The following is a 5913-nucleotide window of genomic DNA, read 5'->3' as shown; positions in this document are numbered from 1 at the left end:
TGAATGCACAGATGTGTGGCCAGAAGAACGAGAAACAGTCACACAGCACTGAAGTAACAACTAAAAACTTTATTGAAACACAACACAAAACAGCAATGCAGAAGACTCCTGTCGGGTACGCCAGGGACAATCTCGATGACACAGCCTGTAAAAGAAAGCACAAAATCAGGACTTGTGTCATGCGCTCATCAAAGGAGCGAGACACAGAGAACCAGAGAAGGAAAGTAACACAGAGATGGAAAGAGAGGGAAGGAAAGGAGGAGAGAGAGAGAGAGAGAGAGAGAGAGGGAGGGAAGGGAGAGAGAGTGAGTGAGTGAGTGAGATAGAGAGAGAGGGAAGGGAGAGGGAGTTAGAGAGAGAGAGGGAAGGGAGAGAGAGTGAGAGAGAGAGAGAGAGAGAGAGAGAGAGAGAGGGGAAGGGAGAGAGAGTGAGAGAGAGAGGGAAGGGAGAGAGAGAGGGAAGGGAGAGAGAGAGAGAGAGAGAGAGGGAAGGGAGAGAGAGTGAGAGAGAAAGAAATGAAGAGAGAGAGAGAGAGAGAGAGAGCCCGCCGCCCCTGCGCACACAGGCCCCACTGCTCACCTGCTGCCACCTGTGTCCATCAGTAGGCACACAGCGTGCTCGTGCGAGCTCCAGGCCCTGGTCACGCCACCATGGCATGGTCCACATCATGCGGGCCCGCCCCGCGGCCCAGCAGGTCCCACACATGACGCTGAGTCCTGAGTCATCAATGGCGGAGACCACATCAGTGCACACATCATCTTCGCAGGCTGCACACCCGCTAAGCAATTACGTGTGCCACCAATCCTGTGCAAGACCAGTCTGCGCCATGTGGTGGTAGGCCCGTGTCGGCCACAGGGCCTCTGAGTCCTGAGTCATCAATGGCGGAGACCACATCAGTGCACACATCATTGTTGCAGGCTGCACACCCGCTCAGCAATTATCTGTGCAACGCCAGTCAGTGTCACGTGGTGGTAGGCCCGTGTCGGCTGCAAGGCCTCGGGTGCCATTAACCCTGTGCTATGCCAGTCAGCGCCACTTGATGATAGGCCGCTGTCGACCGCAAGGCCTCGGGTGCCACTAACCCTGTGCGACGCCAGTCAGCGCCAAGTGGTGGTAGGCCAGTGTCGGCCGCAGGGCCTCTGGGGCAACAAACCCTGTGCGCAGCAAGTCATGGTCCCTTTATGATTGAGCACCGTGGAGCGTCTGTCATCCAATCACCAACGGCAATGGGGAATGTGACGTTGTCGGACACTTATATTTGCAGGGTCACATGGCCTGTAATGCCTGTGCCGGATGGGTGTGGTGTGTGTGCAGACCTGCCCTCAGGGAGTGGCGCTACATGCTGAAAAATAGACCAGTGACCTGCACACCACCAGCCAGTATGCCTGCAACAGATAGCTATGTGGGTCTCGCTCGGAGAGTCAGCGGAGTGGTCTGGCCTGGCGTGCGCCTGACCAGTGCAGGGCTTGCAACAATGACTCGGGGGCTCTGGGCATGGTTCAGTCCAGGTCCTGACAAGGAAGTGACTAATGCGTGTGTCCCTGTGGTATTGTCCACGGCACCCGGGACACAAATAGGCAATGCAGCACACAGTGACTGACAACCCACTAGATGAGTATCATTGACGTAAGGGAAATCACTGTCCACACTTCCATCCACACATTCATGCAGGAATGATGAAAGACATGACACAGCAGTGCGTTACTGGATGTTTATTGCACATCCAGTGGAGTTTTGTAGCTGGAGCGGTACATGGCCATGCCAAGCACACCACACAATATGGAACCGTGGAGGGCCAGCCAGAGTCTATCCGGGGATGACAGGTACTGCGGCAGAGGAAGGGTACAGTGTGCAGTCTGGTCGCCGTGTCATTGGTCATCAAACAGGATATGGCAGTCCATGTCGCAGTCCAAGGTGAGTGCAGCAGAGTGTATCGGGGTCAGTGGGAGGTCATGAGGTCATGTGCGACACCAAGCAGAAGCAGGCCAGGTGGCAGAGATGAATGCTACTGCCTCCTTCTGACAACAATCCCATCCACGTCCTCATCCTTGTATGTGTTGTCTGCTCCACCTGTGGGTGTTGCAGTATTGGCTGCGGCACTGTGTGCCACTGACATATCAGGGGCAGGAGGTGGATTGTCGGCCGCACTGTGTGGCCGTGGCACAGCAGGTGCCAGAGTGGATATGCCTGCCGCACTGTGAGGCACTGACACACCAGGGGCGGAGATGTGGATGGTGTGGGGGCAGCAGCATTCATGAGCGCCACGCCTTGTGGCAGAAATGCCATGATGAGGATCTGCAGGGCATGGTCGATCCCAGCTACATTTTACTGATGTGCAGCATTGGCTGCCATCCTCTTCACTTCCATCTACACCATGTCCTCCATGAGCCTCTGCATGTGTGCCAGCTCACGGCTGGAATCTCTGGAGCCAGTCAGAGCAGACAGTTGTTCTTCTCTCTGCGTCATGACTCCAGCGATGTCAGTCAGTTGGAGACCAAGGTGCGGGCAGTTGGTGTCCGTTAGGGTCTGGAGCTGGTCCCTGATGGAACCTAGACATTCATGGATGGCGTCCATTTTGGTAGCCATGAGGCTGAACCCCACATGCACCTGCTCAGCTGTCTCCCTCTGGCCCTCCATCACATGGCGTTGGAAGGTCATAGTTTGTTCCTGGGGGTCTTGGGAGAGTGCCAGGGCTGTGGGTGGCTCCTGCTGGGTGCTTTGGGTAATGGGCGGGGTCTCCTTGATGCAGCTGGGCTGCCTTGATCCTGGAGGTGAGTTGCGGATGATGTCCATGATGTGTTGGAGGGCTTGGGTGTCGATGCTGGCGTTGTCCTCCTCGTCATCGGTGGCTGGGACTGCTCTGCAGGGGCTGTTGACGGTGCCCCTGCAGTGTGAAGGGGATATGGTGTATTATTATGTGTCCACTTGTGTGTAGCCGCATGGTACACGTTGACATTCAGAGAGCATGGCATTGTACATTGTGACAGTGTGTAGATCAGGGGCATGACCCAGCGTCATTGTGGGTGTGCACTGCTTGATTGTGCATGTGTGCCATTGTGGCCCTCTCCATCCGTCCCCCCAGTACCTGGTGGTCACTCACCTTGTTGTGGTTTTGTTGTGTCCTGTCGAGAAGTGTCCAGTCCCCCGATTCCAGCCACAGTCTCCACACTGATGACTGTCGACACCAGCTCCTCCATGTCATCCAGCATGAGCTGTGGCACTGGGCTCCCACCTCCAGTCTGCATTGAAGCCTTCTGGTTGGCTGCAAGTTTCTCTTTGGTCTTTCGCTTGATGTCAATCCACCACCTATTGGACTCGTCCATTGACCTCTTGTGCTCTCCGACGGCATTCACCTTGTCCATGATGTCCCGCCATATCCCATTTTTGGTTCCCAATGACACGTTGGGGGTGACGAACAGTTGTTGATGGTGTTCCACCACCTCCATAATCAGGATCCTGTTTTCCTGGGGACTGAACTTCGCCTTCCTCTTCTTTTTGTCCTTATCCTTCCCTGTCCCGAGGTCCCAGGCTGGACGTCCGGGGTGCATGTGGGGTTATGCTCATCCCCTGCGCCTGCTCCGGCTGCCTCCATGGTGCTTGGGTGTTGGTCAGTTTGTGTTTGGGTGTTTTTTCTACTTTTATAGTGATTTTTCCCACCTGCCATGTGTGTGTTGCAGGCCTGGCGCTGCTTATCGCTGATTTCCTCATCGCGCTTTGGCCCATTACATATTTTTTCTCATTTCGGTTTCGGCAGGTTATCGCATGCTACCGCCTTGTTGTGAATGCCACGTTAACATGGGGTTATTTTCCCGCGATCAACTGCGATGTGTAAAGGTGCGTTAGCATTTTTTGGTGATGTTTAGCACACTTTCTTGTGAAAATACCCCATAGTGTAGTGCATTGGATTTGCTGAATTAGAAGCAAAGATTAAAGTTGCATTTAATAAAACTCTAGCTTTCAAGTATTGTTGTACTTTAAATTGATGTATTTGTTTTTGTTTTTTGTAATTCAATAGTGAAGCAATTGCAGATAAATATTAATGATAAAAGATTTACTTCTTTATGCAGTCACTTATATACATGTTAAAAAACATAGAATAATGTAACTATAAGTAACGTAAATTCTTTAAGCAGAACTAACAAATATCAATATTTTTAAAAACATGATTATTATACATGTTTATACAAAGCAATACAAATAAGTAGGTACATATCTAAATTCCAAATAACTGCTTATATACAGAGGGATATGCTGTATATTTATGTTTCTGTAAGGTGGTTATGTGGGGAAGAGGCAACTCTTGAGTAGTCTTCTGAAGGTAAGGTGGTTATAAGTGGATTTTATGTTTGGGGGTAAAGAGTTCCATAGTTTAGTTGCTTGAACAGAGAAGGATGTGTCACCCATGGTTGAATTCTTGAACAGTGGGATTTTGAAGCAAGGTGCCACTCTAGAGCAGAGGTTCATTTGTTGATTTTATTCCTGATGAAGAGCAGTCCTATTCCACATATTGCTTTGTGGGTGATACAAAGCAGCTTGAATGTGGATCTTCTGGCAACCGGTAGCCAATTAAGGTGCTTTCAAGGCAGGGGAGATGTGGGCTTGTAGCTTTAAATGCAAGAGTAGTCTGGCAGCCAAGTACTGAATCCGTTGTAGAGGTGATCCGTGGTAGAGGCTAGTATTGGCGCAATCGAGTTTGGACAGAATAAGAGAGATGGTAGCCTGGACCTTGTGTGGAAATCCCAGATGGGGGAAGATGCTTTGCAGAGTTTTTTATAGTAAAAAAGCTTAAACTTGCTGGTTTCTCCACTTGGACATTAATTGATAGCATGGAGTCCATGGTCAATCCAAGGTTTTTACTTCCTTTGATACTTTAGGTGGAGTTCCCAGATCATCAGGCCAGGCAGCGACACACGTGAGTATTTCCTTTTTTGGAAGCATTCCATTTGAGATGGCTCCATGTCATCCATTGATCCACAGCTCTGAGACAACTGAAAATTGGTGAGCTTCCAATGTCTTTGGGACATTGAAAGAGTATTTGTGTGTCATTTGCATAGTTATTAGGAAAGAATAGAGGTCCGCTGCACTCCGAAGGTAAGTACAAGGTGTATGACTGGGTATACCAGGAAAGTCAAATCTCTTAGTGTGATCAGGGTACTGGCCCTACTGTCCAAGAAGGGCGGAAGATAAATAACAAATGCGAAACCTTGTAGGTACAAGGTGGATAACCTGAGCACTCCTGTGTGCTGGTAAAGCAAAACGGTATGCAATGTGGTGGAGTGGTGTGGCTCACTGGTTAGAGGCGGCAGACCCAGAAGCAGAGAACGGCCCGGGACCAGGGTTCAATTCCCGATGCGGCAGGGTCGTGGACCAGGGTCAACGGACTCGATAATTCTCGCCTCGGTGCCTACTCTAACCAGGGTTCAGAAAAAGGGGTGGTGATGAATAGAGTGTCTGAATTAAGCAGACCACTCTTACCCAGTCCAAAGATCAGGGCTTGATGCATCACCGTTATTTAGCTCATTGCACCATCCCAGCTCAGAACCTGGCTATATGCAAATCAGTCTGTCCCTGGCCCAGTGCATCATGGGAACAGGGCAGACTAAACTACCAAGCCAATTCTTCACCAGAAAGGAGACAAGCTACCGGGGACCGGTTTCTGGCATTTCAGCCTTCTTCGGCCCGGCTTGCTTGAATCCTGATGGTGCAGTGAGAAAGGGACTCATGTCTGAGTATACCCTGCCACACCTATAGTGGCCAAAAACGATTCAGAAAAAGGGGTGGTGATGAATAGAGTGTCGGAATTAAGCAGACCACTCTTACCCAGTCCAAAGATCAGGGCTTGATCCATCACCGTTATTTATCTCACTGCACCATCCCAGCTCAGAACCTGGCTATATGCAAATCAGTCTGTCC

This window comes from Lissotriton vulgaris, chromosome 9 (genome assembly GCF_964263255.1).
Source record: "Lissotriton vulgaris chromosome 9, aLisVul1.2, whole genome shotgun sequence".
In the NCBI taxonomy this organism is placed as follows: domain Eukaryota; kingdom Metazoa; phylum Chordata; class Amphibia; order Caudata; family Salamandridae; genus Lissotriton; species Lissotriton vulgaris.
The sequence above is the reverse complement of the archived record's forward strand: the minus strand, read 5'-3'. Positions refer to the sequence as shown.